Genomic DNA, 16,929 nt, shown 5'->3' on the forward strand with positions numbered 1-16,929 from the left:
GCATTCACAAATTTTTTTAAATGGCAATATTAGTAGTACCTTAAATGGAAGATTGTAAGAGTTAAGTGAAAAGTATATACGAAGCACTTAGACATGCCTGGTATGTCTAAAGTTCTTACTATCAGGGCATGTTTTATTTCTGATCCTAAAATTAATGTATAAATCTACACAGTTATAATACCAATTCAAACACATTTGTTAACTCACCCTTACGACAACCGTAGAGGTGATGTATTCATTCTTTGTTTCAGGGATGTAACTAGCCGTTGCCCTAATATGTTAAAGTGTCTGTTTTGGAATAATAATAGTGAATTGGAAAATTAATTCAATTATGAGGCAACTGATTTTGAGTAAGGTACTTTGCCATTTACAAGCTGTGCAAAATTTTGTGTGCAAGAAATAAACTTCTGTTTGGTTAAGTCCTGAGTTTGGGGAGGACTTATTAATATTATAGCACAGGGGTCCCCAACCCCCGTGCATGGACCAATAATGATCTGTGGCCTGTTAGGAACCGGGCCGCACAGCTGGAGTGGTGGGTGAGCAAGCGAAGCTTCATCTATATTGACAGCCACTCCACCTCGCTCGCATTACCACCTGAGCTCTGCTTCCTGTCAGCATTATGGTGAGTTGTATAATTACTTCATTATATATTACAATGTAATAATAATAGAAATAAAGTGCACAATAAATGTAATGCACCTGAATCATCCCGAAACCATACCCCACCCCCAGTCCGTGGAAAAATTGTCTTCCACAGAACTGGTCCCTGGTGCCAAAAAGGTTGGGGACTGCTGTTACAGCAGCTAGAATTATCTTAACAAGACATTTGGGTAAATTATTTAACATCTTTGTGTGTTTCGATTTACTCCTCTGTAAAATGGTTAGTAGTCTCTGTCTCAAAGGGTTGTTGTGAGGATTAAAAGAGTTCATCTTTACAAGCGTTTTGAACAATACTGGGCACCTAAGGCTCTGTTATTAATGACTTTCTGGCTGCTTTTGTCAGAACTGGCTCAAGCGCTGGGGACACTGCTGATCCTGATGTTAGTGGAAAATTCTCAGTACTGCAGCTGACTGGGCTTGGGGCAGGCAAAGACTGGTACACATGGGCTTTTGGTTATCTTTTTATATTGCTTAATTTATCCCTGTGCTGACCACACATTCAAAACACCTCAAACCTTTTCTTTCCCTGCTCCACTCCTTAATCATGTATGCTGCTTGGTAATCTATTGGCATCTCTTTTCACTTAAACACAGGGGTCCTATCATATACAAAGTAGCTCCTCCTAGAAGCAAGTCAGAAGTTAATAATTCCAATATTAACCTGAGAGAATGCACTGTTTGACTGAGGCTGTGTGGCTATTTCCTTATGCGTCACTTGCTTGCTTGCGATATGCTGGGAACAATGCCTTGTTATAACTTGGCCTGCTTTCTACTCTTTCTTTGTGGTCCCTCAGGTAAAATAGGTAATACCTCAAAGAAATGAATTATGGTTAAAATGAAGAGCTGTATGTTCCCAGCCTGAACTCCTAGAGAATGGGAATATGAGGACATTGTCCTCTCTGGACAAACTTGCTTATGTTTATACATTTTTAAAACTGCTTATCCCTGAAGAAAAGAAATTAAGTCTCACAGCTATGGACTGGAGAGTCACGAGGCCTTTCCATTTTGAAAACAAAGGCTAAGAGGAGTGGCTAGAAGTAAATGCGCCAACTTCTCTTACCACTGCAGTTTTTTGGAGGGCAGGACTAATGTCCACCTTAATAGCCATCTAGGGTCGAGCAGACTCTTGCTGTGGAGGGTAATGTTCTAAGGGTTCAAAATGTGACCTTTAGAATAGGCCCTGTCTTGTAAGTGGCTAGAAACATAGGTCACAGGCATAAAATGAGGGTTCTAATCTGGTCTTCCCCATTACTAGCTATGTATCCTTGGGCAGGCCACTTACAATTCTCGGTATAAAACAGCCCCACAGACATGTAATGAATACCAACTGTGAAAGGCACTATGCCAGGTATCCCAGTGACAAAGATAAATAAGACATGGTCCTTTTCTTTCTCTTATACAAAGAAGAAAATTGAAGCCATTGGACTATGGCATCTCTAAGGCTCTTTCCAATCCAAAAAAATCTTCATTGACCATGTCCTATGTTTCATGTATTTTAATTCTTATAAGCTTCAAATTTAGTATTTAGGGGTTGCAGCAGTTTGGGTGAGTTTTCTTATTATTCCCAATGATCCAACACTTCTGAAATGTAATGGGAAAGGCAGCAGAGTTAGCCATTTCCCAAATCAGAAAGGTTCAAAATCAGAAAGGTCATCTTCTATCTTCATATGAACATTGTTGTTGTTAGGGTTTGCCACCTTCTAAAAACCTGTGGAACTATTCTAAGCAAGGACTACTAATAAGGTGACAGTTGGAGATATGCCAGGAAGGAGAACAGGTTAAACTGTGGTGAAATATTCCTTAATTAGGTGCTTCAATGTGCAAAAATGTATACTACAGCAACCTGCACAGGAAAATAGAGGAGAGAGTATATGCTCTGGACTCTGAGAGGAGAAAGAAGAAAGACAAAAAAGAGGCAGGTTCTAAAGGAGGAAGCCAACTTGACTTTTGAGATTACTTGATAGGAAATTAAATAGTACTTGTGAAAGGCAAGAAGAAGACACAAGCTTAGCTAATGACTAGTTTCACTCCATCTGTCTTAATTGAGTAGGTCTCTTTCCCATGGAAGGCTCCAAAGGGCATCCTAAACATCCCAAGAGTTGATATCATAGTAACCTAAGTAGGATGGAAGAATAGCACCTCAGAGATAAACATTGAGATGGAATGGTGTTTGTTCATCTCTTAAATGGAAAATCATATTAATACTCCTACTTCACAGACTGATGTGAGAATGAAATAAATTCATATATGAAAGCATACCTGATACCCAATAAGCACTATAATTGTTTGTGCAACAACAATTTAAAAAAAAAGGGAAAAGGAATCCTACCAGTTGAAGACTGAATCAGGCCATTTTTTCCATGGCTTTCTTCTCAAAAGTGATTTCAAACATATTTGTAATACACATTTGCATATTCATGTACATATGAAGGCTTTATAGTATGGCTGAGTTGGTGGGAGTGTAGGTGCACATGTGTATACATGGGCAGGGAGGGGGCTACGTATAGGAGGGAATATGTATGTACTTGGTACAAAATCACATTGTACTTGGACATGATTGAATACTACATGGCACAATTTTGCTTATTCTGCTTTAACAGAGCTTTTATTTTTTTGCAAACTCTTTACATGAGCGTCCAAATGCCATCTATATTCTACCACCTTGATTACTATTCCTAATACTCTTTGCAATATCTTAATATCCTTATCATTTTATGTAACCTTAAAGTATTTGCTATAAAAGAGACTGCCTGCACTATTCCTTATGTACTAAGTTTTTAAACCTCCTAAAAGTGGATGGCTTCCTGGTTGATTTTTCTCACCAGTACAATGTCCTGAAGATAACCTCTTTCTACCATGCTGGCTGACACATAGCAAAGAGGGACTTTAATACCTTATCTTGCCAGCTAATCTGATTCTGCATCAGGCTTAAAGTTACTTTCTCTGTTTATCAGGACTTCAAATGGGATCAAGATATAAATCTAATAAGCATTTCCACCATCTTGGAATTGATATATGACAATGAAACCCTAGGTCAAAATGAAAATCAAGGCAGTCATGATAGTTATGTAGGAGTTAGCTTCCTTACCCTTCCTTACCATAGTCCTCCCCACTTGTACAAAGATATGTCAAAGTTCTACCAACCCAGGAAAGCATCCCCATATTCCTTCAGATTGTTTTTAGGAGACTGAAAATAAGGATCCAATTTTTTAAACTTGGTCATTACTGATTGATTAAATATTCTTCACATTTTCCTTTTAAATAATGTGGCTACATTGTAACAGAGGGCACCTATGTGTTTGTTAACATCAGAGTAATCCCTTCAAGACTCATGGCATCATAATGAATTCTTAGGATTTCTTACAACTCTCTTAGGTCACTACACTAAGGATCAGATGCGTTTAGGCGGAATAATGGTAGTCAGATTTGGTGATAGGACCCTAAAGGTGAGTTTGAAGTATTTCCAGAGATTGTTTTGTTCACACAAAGACCTGCCATTCAAAGAAAAATGCATCCCTGTGTACAAAAGATCAATATAAGTTTAGATTAGAAATCCTGTAAGAATAATTCCAACAAATTTATATATATATAAATATATATAAATAAATAAATATATATACATAAATATATATAAATATATATATATATATATATTGGGGTGGCCAAAAAGTTCATTCCAGTGTCTTACCAAAAAACTCAAATGAAATTTTTTGGCCAACCCAATACTTATATAAATATGTAAAGTGTTTCAACCAAGACACACTGCACTCAATCAATGATTCTGCCATATTAAAGGTCAGAATTGGGAAAGATAATATGAATCATTCTCCTTCTATATATTTCTTCCTTTTTCCCTCCTCTCCTTTCTTCCTCCCTTCTGCCTTTATTAAACATTTACTGAGCACTTGGTATGTGCCAGGCACTGTGCTAGCTGCTATCTACAGGGGATGCAATGAAGAGTAATTTATAATCCCTGCATTCAAAGAGGTCACAGTCTATTGTCTACACACCTCCTCAGCATCGCTATTAACTGATTGTTAGGCAAGTGTATTATAGCAGTAAGCACTGGTTGGTAAGAGGGCACAGGTAAGTGACACATAACCCAAATTTAAAAGACAACCTAAAAAGCACAAAACGATTTGATATATTTTGTCTCTCTGTAAAGTCAAACCATCACTCATAGCTGAAGTACTGATTTCAGCTCAACATAGTCAAGAACTTTCTCCTGCTCAGTTTTCTGAAAATAGAATGGGCTGTAAGTATAGAGTGATTCTCCATCACTTTGAATAATCAAATATAAGTTTGTGTTTGTTTGCTTAGAGCCTAAACAAGGTGGAGATTGGACGACATGATGTCTAATGCCCTTTCAAACTCTATAAAATGACTATATTTAAATAAAATAATAGAGCCCATTCTATCTCCCCCCTGCCCTGTCCAGTTTGAGCACTGCATATCGCTTTGGGTCAGGGCCCATTGAACAAACAGTAGCATCATCCTCCATGTCAAGAAGTCTACAGTGCTGTTAGGCTCCTTCTCCTCCAATGTGTTCAGTTCCAAAGCTTAAAATATACCAAATGTCTCTGTGATTTTTTTTTTGGGGGGGGGTTGTTCTTATACCCTAAATTTGATATCTGGCAATGATTCTGGGGATTTGGAACAGAATTAAACTATTTTGAAAACAAATAAAAGTCATACAAATTCACTATAAAATTTATTATTTTAGACCCTGACAAGAACCTTTTAGGGAAAATAAACTCCTTGACGTAACATTACTATTTCTGCATTTGCTTCATTTGAAATGCAGAAAAAATTTTCAGTTGAATCAAAACTACATTTTTCTGCTGTTGTACAGTTATGTATTTTTAACATACAGTTATGTATTTTTCTTTGCTGTGGATTGTTGTTGTTTATTTCTTTTTGACAGCTTTTTCTTAATGTAACATTTAGTCAAGGGAATGCTTTTCCTGCAGACTTTATGCCATTTTTTCCAAGGATAATAAAATAAGAAAAAGAAGAAAAACAGATTCTATATTCACTAAACACACAGAAATATAACCTTTCACCCACAGATACCACAAGATTTGCATGTGTGCACACACACACACGTGCACGGAGAGAAAAATAGTTAAAATGTTTTGAAAACAGATGTTTAACATCTAGTTTTACAATCTGGATATTGCTCCCAAGCTTTGGTCCTCATTACACTATTATTTCCTTTATAGACTTCTCCCTTAGTGATATCATCCACTTTTACCATTTCAACCATTACTCCCCTATATCTGTCTTTTCTACAAATCATCTCCACCTGACTTCTGCAGTCTCTACCCTGATGTCTCAATAGCATATCAAAAATAAGTTCAAATGCAGGACTCCTCCCTCTCCTCTCAGTCTTCCTTATTTCTACTACTATAAAGGAAAACTGCTTTCCTACTCACTCAAGTTGTAAACATTTGATCTCTTGCCCTTCATTTTGGTCGTTCACATGTAGCCAGTCATTGCATGATGTTGACTCTCTTCACCATGGCTATCATCTTCCTTCCCTTGCTCATGGTTTCTACTCTGTTTTAGAGCTTTATCATCTTTAGCCTGAAGTATGGCAAGAAGCTCCTAAATGGGCTCTATCCAAACTCTCCCTTTCAAACCTACTTCACAAAACACTACCAGACAAATTCTACTGAAAATAATATTTGCACACATCATATTTTCTTGAAAACCTTCAGTGGCACTCCCAATTATTTTAAAAACAGTGTCTGAAACCTATAACCCAGAAATCAAGTTCCCACAAATTCAGGCTCAGCTATTATTCTTTTAAATTACTCTTTTACATTAATCAAAGAGGCATATTGTTTACCATCCCTTATCACACTATAAGAGGAGACTGAAATAGGATAAAGAAATAAAAATATTATGCAATAAACAAGAATATAGGATTTTCAGGCTAGGTCAGTTCCTCTCTGCCTATGTCTTTGCTTATATCATTTTTTCCACCTGCAAAACCATCACTGATCCTTTCCTTGCTCTGCGTATGCCTACCCATCCAAGTGCTCATGTTCACAGTGATCACTCTATTTGGTCTTCTGTAGTGCTATCTTCTGTGTTACTTGCAATTAGCATCCTCTGCCTTATATTGAAATGATCTCTCTCGGGGTATCATTTCACTCTCCATTTAGATTGTCAGCTAACTAAGGTCAGGAAAAGGACTGGCACTTCTTTGGTAGTCCTTGAACACTAGCCAAGTACTCAACACGTGCTGGTGTTTGATTACGGAGTATTTACCAAAATTTTGTCTTTGTCTGGTTTAGGGTAAAATTCTTGATTGGATTCAATTCTTTATTTTACTGGTGCCAGTTTGTGTGTCTGTGTATAGACCTAGCCCAAATTAGCCTGCTATTCCTATATATTATAACCTTCAGGGCCATACACCTAGCATTTCTCTGCAGATTTGAGTTTCAAACTGTGACAGTTTTCTTTTAAGCACATCAGTCAAAATTCTGGTTCAGAGTTATTTAAAGTGGTTTGTATTTTATGGTCCTATGAAGGCTTCACATTGCAACTGCTGAGTTTTAAAAACACAGAAACTAGAAAGAGGGTACAAGGAACTGCCATCTGTCCCTATAAACAATTATCGGCTGGCCATCTGCCCTTATACTGGGTAATGATTTTAATGCTGGTAATATCTGACTGAAATTCTCTCTCTCCGTGGAGCCAAAGAAAGGGAACCCATTAAAAAGTGCTGATCCTTCTAATTGTTGTTTGTGACTGTTTTCACCCATATAAGAGACTATCATTTAATTTGTATCTCTATGCTTTCCACTATGTATTGAAAAGTTATTCTTCATGACCCATCTATAAACACTGCATCTTTGCAAGCAAATAGGTGGTTCTTCCTACAAATTACCAGAAAGAGTTAGTATAACTGTAGAATATCATTTAAACCCATTCAAGATGAACCAAAGTGTTGAACATATTATAAAAGAGCTAATAGTAAAGGGATTAACAATTAACCTCAGGCTCAAGCCAAGCAGAATACAGAAACTCACGGTCAAATGAAAACCAGTTCTTCTGCCTTTCAAAATCAACTCTGCAGGAGTTCACAATCCACTGTAATCCTTCTAATGGATTCACTGCTTTGTTTATTTTTCTGTGATCAAAATTAAGGTAAATTAGCATTTGAGTGATAATGAATTATTCTTTGAATTCGGGCAGAAGCCATCCAGTCATTTAAGGCAGGGCATAGCTATTTGACAATGTTTAGATTTCTACATGTATGACTTAACATATGAAACAGAGGTCTTGCTTGTAGTATTAACTATAAGTCATGGTTCACTCAACTCAGATTCCTTTTTTATACACAGTTGTTCTAAAAGATATGTGGTAGTTTATAGCCTTTATCAATAATATAAATCTCAAGGTTAGGAATATTACCAAAATGGACAATGTGTATTTTCAGCCAGTATCATTTCTTGAGAGACATGCATTAATTAAGTTTCAACCCATAACGCCCTATACTTATTTATTTGTCCTGAAATTACTTGTTATTCAAGTGTAGACTCAATTTTTTAATAAAATAGGTTTCAATAAATTTGCTGTTTCATACATTTAATGTGAGATAGAGATCTTGCCAACATGTTTCATGTCTAAACTAGTTCTAATAATTTATACTTAAAGAATTCAATTATGTTCATCAATTTTTTTGCCTTGCCTTTAGCTAGTTATTATATTATTTTCTTCTTTTCTCTAAAAAGCATGCCTTCTCAGAAATCTTGCTTAAGTAATGGGAGATTAGCTCCTACAATATTGGCTAGCCCACTGAAACTAGCTAGGAAATTTTCAGCTAGTTGATAGAAGGTATGAAAAAAGTAATTCTCAGACACTCTGTATAATTTTGAGCTTTGGTTGCTCTAGGATGTGAGAACTTATGCTGAAAATTTTGGATCTGGATCTACAAATAAGCATCACTCCCATAGAAGCTTCAGGGGCTGAGAGTTTTAAGGGCTGTTAAAACCCTAAGGAGAATGCATGCTCCTCTATAAACCGGCCAACTTCTTTGACTTGGCAAATGATGCTAGACAATGTACAAAATAAAACTGAAATTTAGAGCTAAGAGCTATTAATGAAGTGGAGTCTTATTTATAATTTTAGTAAACAAATTTTTAAAAAAGATCAATGATAAGTCTTCTTATGGAAAAAATGAAAATGAAACACATTTTTATTACTGTTGCTTTAAAATGTATATGACTCTTTTTTGTCCTGTACCTGACAATTTTAAATACATGAGTTGTGCTACTTATAATAATCACATGTTGTTTAAGAATAAAAGGATAGCATAAAACTCCACGTCATTCAAATTTTCATTTGAAATGTTTGTTTTCTATTCTCAATCTTCTCCTGGAATAACAAATTTATTTGTGATCATCTTGACACTTCAGGTGTGAAAAAGACACGAATAAGGCAGATATTACTGTCACTGCCCCACTACAAGTATGAAAAGATAATGAGTGAATCTGCTAAAAGAAAAAAAAAAGGGGGGAAGAGAAAAGAAAATCTATAGGTGGCAATTTATTCACCAATGTCAATTGATGACTCATTCCCACTAGTTAATTCTGCAGCCTGCCAAGGAACTTTGCTGGAGAAAGGACTCCTTCTGGGCTTGGTTACTGCAGTGCGTTTTTCCTTGCTGGTGTTAGATTCCTGCAGCTGTTCCTTTTCATGCAGAGGGACTGCCTCTATAAAAGCTGAGATGCTACTGCAGTAGCAATATGTATTAGATACTTAGAAAGTCCTTGGTAGAACAGTGAAAAAAGTGCAATAAACGCCTCAGAGTCAGGTTGACCTGAGTTATTGTACTAGATCTTTTGCAAATTAGATGTGTGAGCCTTGCTAAGTCATTCGTCCCTTCTAAATATCACTCTCCTCACCTGTAAACTAAAAGATGTGGATTCAAGTACATCATCCCTACTAATTCTCTTACTTTATGACACTAGGATTATCTTCTCTGTTCCTCGGGCTCAAATACTGTCAATCTTCATCTCTTTTTGACTCATTCCTTCTCTACTAATTTTTATATTCTTCCTTATGTTCTGAGGAAACAATATATAATAGACATATGAATAAAGAATTCTCTAGTTGCGAAAAATTAAGACAAAGGAAGAGAGAAGAATAATGCCATAGAAGCTATGTGAAGGACGGTATTTTGAGGAATACAGGGATTTACAGAGGTCAAATATATATGAAAATGTTTTGCTATTTCTATGTAAGGCCATCCTGAATGGAACTTGTGCTAATTTTCTGGAAACAAGGGACATTTCAATTTCTCCTCTCACAGCCTATATGTTTAACATTCAAAATCAGTATTGAGTGACTACACTACTGCTAGATAGGTAATTTATTTTTTTCAAAAATGATTTGGTATTGGTGACAACAAGAAAGGAGAACAAAAGAATAAACAATGATACAGCAGTTTTTGTCTTTTTTCTATATTTCTATTTCCAATTGCTTGAGCATAATCCATGCTCTTGATATAATGCCAAATCCACTGCTCACATTTAAAAATTTATCATCACACTGATTTCATATATGCTAAAAAGCAAATCCAGACTAATTTCAATCCTATCAGTAAATTGATCAGTGTGTCAAAAAAGAACAAAACAAATGTCCACTGGAGTTGACAGGCATCACTAAGGTTAAGTCATATAAACCATTCAATTTCATCGTGCATTAATTCTAAATACCAGCCTTTATATTCATTAAATGGAGGATTCCTCTTAAGATATTTAAAGAAATCTAACTATTTTTTCTTTGGCATAGGTACTCTTGCTTAATAACTGATGGATTAGTGACTTAAAAGATTTTCAGGCATAACCACCAAATATAAATACTATGCTAGCCTCAGGCCTTTAAAAACAGAACCAATGCCTCTACAAAACATCCGAGTACTTAACACAATATGCAATCTCATGCATTACTAGTAATCTATGTTTTGCCTACCCAGCAATTATTCTCTTCTTATTTCTTGTTACCCATTCCCAATTCTTTCAGCTATTGGGTGGCCAAATGCTTCAGGGATTGCCCTCTCCACTCTCAAGGGGGTACACTGTGATTAGTCTAAGCTAATCAAGGTAATCCTATTTCTCTTCTCAGAGAAATGTAAGGGTAGGTGTTCTGGGACAGGTGTACTTACAAAAAAGGATTTGCAAAACAAATATGTGAGAATGCGATGCCTGGATCACAAAATACCACAACCATTTTCAAATACCAGTAACCAAATCGCTAAGGATGGCAGAACAGAAGGAATGAACTTGGGTTCTTACTGACATTATAGTCTCTTAATTAACAAATCCTTGGCAGCTCATAGTTTCATATTTCTTAAGTGACATAGTAAAATGTCCTTACTGTTTTAGCTGCTTACAGTATGTTTTATAAATGCAGCTACAAGCATCCTGATACATATATTTAAGTAAAAGAAGATATCAAACAAACAAATAGAATATATTATAGCCTCTGCTCTCAAAATGATACATTTCTACTTGAAAGTTTGGGAATCTTGCTTTCTTTCCTATTATAGCATATAAAGGACACTAAAAGTTTCTAATTTACTTATTTATGTTCATAGTTCCAAATAGAGATATCTGCATTGCATTTGATGCTGAAGCACCTGTTAACTTTTAACCAAATTTTAATTATTTGCTTGAATGTTTTTTCTATACCATCCCACATATTCAGCATTATTGAATTTTATATGCAATTTACTAAAATGACCAGCTATTTTGGAGTTCTGTATAATTTATCATAGAGACACAGCTCCAAAGTACTTTGTATCATCTTATATTTAATTCACAGAAACTAAAAACAGTAATATATTATGTCACCAGACAAGAACATCATGAGTTATGAACAGAGAGTGCCAGGTTCCTCAAATGACAGCTCAAGACATCCACCTAATTTTTTTCATGGGGATTAGGTGTGGGTTTCATTCTCAGCCAAGGGCCTCAGTTAGATCATTCTATATTACCCAGTAGGAGGGATTCTCAGAAATTAGACGCAGATTGTCAACTGACTTAAAGCCATCCTGGCTCAGAACTCTGGAATCTCCCTTTGATACTCTTTTCTCCAGCTCTTCATTGGACAAGTCTCAAATCTAGTCAGTCTTCAAGTTCATTTTTTCATAGATTATTTGCTGAACACCATGCTGGATGCTGGGTTTTTAGTAGTGTACAAGATACACAAAATTCTGGTCTCCTTAAGTTTACAGACTAGTGCTGTCATCCTGTCTCTAGTGTTATACTCTCTACCATCATTCTAGTATAGACACTTTTGTGCCCTCCATACAGTCTCTTGATTAACCAATATATTACAGAAACCTGAAGAAGGTTCTGACAGACAATACAGGGTAGAGTTTGGAATTTTTTAAAAGATGAATTTACCAGCAAATCTCTTGATCACAGCTTCAAGAATCTAAAATTTCACCCAATTCTACATGTCCAAAATGTTTTTTCCAACACCATCCTACACAAGCCATGGCATTAGTCAGGCTGGGCTATTTGTTATTCTCAGAATTAGCCACAGGCATTTGTGATATCCTGAATTGTAACTCAAACTGGCTTTACCACAGAAATAAATCACACTGGCAGTTAGGTATTGGTGAAATATTGCTCTAAGTAGATGTATTGAGTATATTGTTGGTTAAATCTTTAAAACTTAAACACCAAGCACTTAGAACATTGGAACTCAGAACTCATTTTGCCATAGAAACAAACCATTCCATTATAAATGAAATTCTGGAGCACAAGTAATTTGTAAGTTAGGTATTAAATGCTTGTTCATGCAAAATGTCACCATTTTGATCTTTGAAAAGATCAAATATCACTATTTCTAGTTTGACTACATTTTTGTAAAAGTACATGTTACCACTAAGCCTGGGAAAATGCTCAATAGTGTTCTGGAACAGTCTACCATTAGCTTGTTTTATTTGCTTTGCCTCTTCCTTTCAAAGCTTAAAATTCTCTCAAACTTAGTTAACTAACATATTCTATTAAATGCTCTCTAAGAAATTAGAATTTTGCTATCTTTGTAAGGCCAAGATTAAACTGATTTATTCAGAAGGAAGAAACTTTGCTATCAATGAATGTTACAACCATTTCCCACTCAGCTATTTTGATAAAATGTTTCCATACTTGTTCCTTTCATATGCTGTATTTCTTTGCCACAGTTTTAATTTCTGAACAGAGAATAATTCAGGGTATTTGAATAAAGAAGTACTCACCTCTGGGTAACAGAAAAGGGGAAATGGTTTTGCTACAAGGGCTCCTTTTTTAAAAAATTGACCTAAAAGCTTTTTCTGACCTTAGTAAAGTTCAAGTCATGGAAAACTCCAAAGATATGAAACACAACTCTCTGTGAACGTTTAAATATAAAAGTTGTTATATGCAGAGTGGGAATCTTCCTAGTCATCTCTATTCACTAGTCCCCAGAAAGACATATGAAATCCCCAACCTGGTTTTGCTTGATAAAGGCAGCAGATTCATTCATACTGAGTAATCCCATCTGGAAACTACCTTTGCCTCCAGTCCCAATCCTCCAGCTAGCATCCTGCAGAAGAGTTTCTAGCTCTCATGCACTTGGAGTTTGTCCTTACATTCCCACCCCTCCCCCACTAAAGACTCAAATAAGCACCAGGAAGCACTTATGTAAATAGCAACTCGTCAGATTCCATCCTGAAACAGAATTCTTATGATTCCAAATCCATTCTCCTGCCCACCTCCTAACATATGTCTTTAAATTCACTTATCTGAGAGCACCATGAGTAAGCATGCTGTTTCACAGATAAACTTGTGTAAGAGGATTAAGAAATCTTCATATTTTGTCTCAGAGCAGTTAAAAGTAACAGGGAAGATTTGCCTCAATTCTTCAAATAAATTCGCTTTTTGCCTCTTTACCAATTCATGTCAACAATAGTTAAATACTGTTTGTTTATATCATTTTATTTTATCCCATTTCATATAATTTCCTTAATGCATAGCTCAGAATAAGGACATTTTAATAAGTTCTGCCTTTATTCATTAAGAGAGAGCCTCATTATAAATTTCCAACTTCTTCCTGAACCAATAACTTTCACTAAACTCAGAGATGGGTTGTAGGCTATTTTCATGTGACACCACTTCAACTGGCCAAAAATAGAAAAAAAAAATCAATACATTCACCGATTGCTTTATACATACAGTACCCCAGTAAATCAGATAGAAAATAATGAGTGACATGAATCTCTGTGTTTTAGGAAACAGATATGTGAGAAATGTGAGATGACTGATTGGAAGCAGGTGAAAGTTTGGAGGAATGGTTTGAAAAAAGCAAAAGGAATACCTACTTTTCCAACCAATCTGTCGAGTAACAGTTTATTTAAATTTGTAAAAATTTTATTGTGGTTAAGAACACAAAACATGAGATCTACCCTCTTACTAGATTTTTAAGTGTACAACATAGTATAATTATCTAACTGAGATTCTTAATTAAAGAAACCTACTACAGTGAGTGAGGGGAACTGTGAACATATTATCCACCTATGTCATAAGGATGGGGTAGGTATGTGAATCTATGTAGAGACTTTTGAACAGGTCTACTGATTGTGGTGGGTAGACAGCTAAATGATGAAAGTTCTTAAACCATATTTTAAGTCTCATCTTTCACTGGCGTCAAAAGTGTTGGATTTTAGTTACAGGTCTGGTACTTACTAGAAAAAATATATTACTTGTTAGTGTGTTAAAAATTATTTATTGGTAAATTCTATACTTATAATGAAAAGTGTTTGTGGAAGAACGTTATTTAATCTGGCCATCAACACAGTTTCATTGTATGTTTATTGTAACTTTAATTCATCGATGAACTCAAGTCAGTAAGAATGCAGTAAGTTCCTATTATCTACAAATATGTACTGAGTACTGAGGGTGAGTGAAAGAAAATGCACAGAGATGGCAAGACATAGTTTTTGCCCTCCAGGGGCTCACAGTCTATTGGAAGAGATATTCAACTCATTGTTACAGAAAGCAGAATGAAAGAAATGCTGTAAACGAGAATACGAAACATGATATGGAATTAATGTCTTTTTTTATGGTAGAGTTATCTATGTATATCTTATTAACCCCACTCAGAACTACATTTTACACCCTTTGAGGCCAAAAGATGGGTATTATACTTATTTTGGATTTCCAACAGTGCCTTTCACATAACGGGCTGTTAATAAATATCCATTGAATTGTAAACTGCACTCTAATTGTGTGCTCTTGAAAACACCACAGAAGGCTGTTTTGCTCTTTATAGGGATGCTACAATCTGTGGTGTAGCTTAAATTTTCTGAGTTTGTTTATTTGAGTGTGCAGAAAAATATACAATATATTAACTTTTCAAATCTTGTTTAAGAAATAATTAGAAAAATAAAGAAATAATTAGGAAGGAAATCAACAGTACGTTATAAAGTCAACTGCCACCATCCAATTTTGAACCAGTCACTTTCCCTATCTTGACCTCAGTTTTTCCACTTGGGTCCTTCCATATCGAGCAATACGTGATTCCCTCCCTTGACTGCAAGTTTTTCTCAAGCTACTTCCTCATTTCTTTGCTTCTCAGCAACTTTTCTTGAAACTGGGCTAATATTCACTATTTTCTTAAAATAGTAGCTAATATTCTTCACCTCCCAGTCTTTCACCAAACCCACTTCGGCTGAGGTTTTCTTCCCACCATTCCACTGAATCTACTCTTGTCAAGGTGAAACAATGACCTACGTTTTATGAAAACCAATGGCTACCTCTCTGTCCTCATCTTCTATACCTCTCAGCAGCATTAAGCAGTTGATCACTATCTCGTCCTTCAAAGTCAGTCTTCATTTGTTCTCCATGACACCTCACTCTTGGCTTCCTTCCTAGTTCTCCAGCTTCTCCTCAGATTCCTTTCCTTGTTCTGCCTCCTCTAATTGAGTGCCCTGCACTCATTCCTAGAATGCTGGCTCATTTATGTCTATACTTTCATACTATGTGATTTCAACAAACCCAATGGCTCTAAATAGCACTACATACCAAGGACTCTTCTTTTTATATCTTCATTTCTGAACACCATACTTTTACATAAAACTTCAAGCTTGACATCTCTAGTTTATGCCTAATAGGCCACTGCAAGTTAATTTGTCCAAAACAGAAGCCTAACCCAGGGCAATTCTTTCAAGGCTGCATTATCTTTCTCCTCACTGTTCACCTCCATAGTGTTGATGACTAACTTACTATAATATTTTTTTACAAACTGAAAATTTTGAAAGTGGAATTTACCATAAAATAACTTTCTAAGCATACTGCCAAGAAACTCATTTTTTTCCTAGTAAGTAACAGATCCGTTTTCAGCTGTGAAATTTCCATTTTTTTCATAGTTTATAATTCTCTGCTGAGAACTACTCTCTTCTCATTCATTTTAAGAGTATCCACCTTTTCCTCATGGAACATGCTTATAATAGCTGCTTTGAAGGCTTTATTTTATAATTCCATCATCTGGGTCATTTTAGGATTAGCATCTGTTTTCTTTTCCCTTCAGAACTGGCCACCTTGTCCTGGCTGTTTGTGGCAAGTAACTTGGGACTATAACTTAGATTTTGAATATTATGTTGTAAGACTCTGGGTCCTGTTAAAGTTTTCTGCAGACTTTTGATTTTGGTTTTGTTTTTGTTTTAGCTGGCAATCAAGCTGGTTATGTTTACATTGTAAGTTGTTTTGCATTTTATGTAGGCAATGGTTCCAATGTCTGTTTGGTTTTCAAAGCCTTTGTTATATACTTCAGATCTATCCTGCACATGAACATCTCAGTGGTTAGTCTGGAACTTGGGTGGCAATGTGTATTGCAGTTCCATCCTTAAAGGCTTTGTTATGTTTCTTTGGGTCTGTTCTATGTAATCATAGGGGAATATTGGGGATGTGCCTCAGACTTGATTAATTCATACACAGAATTTGGAGACCCCTATTTTAGTTCTATCTTCTTCAAGATACCTCCTCCCAGGATTCCCAGAGAATCAGACTTGGAAGGCTAGCGGGATGTGACTGCAGGTCTTCAACAGGACAGGGGGGAAACAGAGACTTCACTCTTGGAGGGCACACACAAAGTAGTAGTGCACATCAAGACCCAGGGAAAGAAGCAGTGACCCCATAGGAGCCTGAATCAGACCTACAAGCTAGTGTTGGAGGGTCTCCAGCGGAGGCAGGGGGTGGTTGTGGCTCACAGCAGGGACAAGGACACTGGC

This window comes from Globicephala melas, chromosome X, assembly GCF_963455315.2.
Source record: "Globicephala melas chromosome X, mGloMel1.2, whole genome shotgun sequence".
NCBI classification, from domain to species: domain Eukaryota; kingdom Metazoa; phylum Chordata; class Mammalia; order Artiodactyla; family Delphinidae; genus Globicephala; species Globicephala melas.